Source organism: Sorex araneus, chromosome X (assembly GCF_027595985.1).
Source record: "Sorex araneus isolate mSorAra2 chromosome X, mSorAra2.pri, whole genome shotgun sequence".
Lineage (NCBI taxonomy): Eukaryota > Metazoa > Chordata > Mammalia > Eulipotyphla > Soricidae > Sorex > Sorex araneus.
Genome location: NC_073313.1, coordinates 75823226 through 75824061, shown reverse-complemented (window position 1 = coordinate 75824061; position 836 = coordinate 75823226). Strand labels below are relative to the sequence as shown.

General features: G+C 33.3%; 1 non-coding gene across 1 annotated transcript; it reads left to right on the top strand.

The window, feature by feature from the left end:
• Window positions 1-412: 412 nt before the first annotated feature.
• Window positions 413-542, top strand: LOC129400677 (small nucleolar RNA SNORA24). The gene has a single exon (XR_008627864.1). It is a non-coding gene; the product is annotated as a small nucleolar RNA SNORA24 (small nucleolar RNA).
• The last annotated feature ends 294 nt before the right edge of the window (window positions 543-836 follow it).

Here is an 836-nt window from a genome sequence, read left to right as displayed (position 1 = left end):
ACATCTATTAAAACACCACATATATTCCTTCAATGATTACATGAAACATTAATTTATTTATCATTTATTAAGTTTTGAAATAGGTCTAGATAATTTTAAAAACATTAAAGCAGTAGAATTTGCTTTAAAGCCACAATAAAATTAAATTATAAATATATTTAAATATTTGAAGAATCTTCAAATATTTGTAAATAAAGAACACACATCTACATAACCATAGGGCAAGGAAGAAATCACAAGAGAATCAGGAAACAGTTGAACTGGATGAAAAAAAAATACAATCGCTTTTTGTAACATGCTGCTAAAGCAGTGCCTTAAACAAAATGATTAACATTGAATACATACATACATACTAACACAGTAGCTTCAAAATCAGTAATCTGATTTTATATTTTAAAAAGAAATAAAATAACTCCGTGTGCTTTTTGAACCTTCCGCCTGTGGCAGCCTCCCTTCCTAGCCATGGAAGAGCAAGACTTGTTGATTGGCAAAGCTGGCACCAAGTCGTTGGTATCAGGTTCTGACTTGCAGGAGGGACAGTCACAGGGACAGTGCACGGTGGGAGGGAGCGGCGGGGGAGGTCCGGCAGGGTGCGGATGTGTGCAGATCAGACTTGTGAAGGTGGGGTTTAAAAAATAAAATTAAATTAAGTTAAAAAATAAATAAAATAAAAGGAAATAAGTAATACATATGTCAATTACATAGGAAGACAAAATACTGAAGAAAATTAATAAAACTAATGAACAAAACAAGGAAACATCCTTGAAAAAATTCATAAATATCATAAACTCCTAGCTGGATTAAGAGAGAAGGAAGGAAGAGAGAGACAGAGGGCA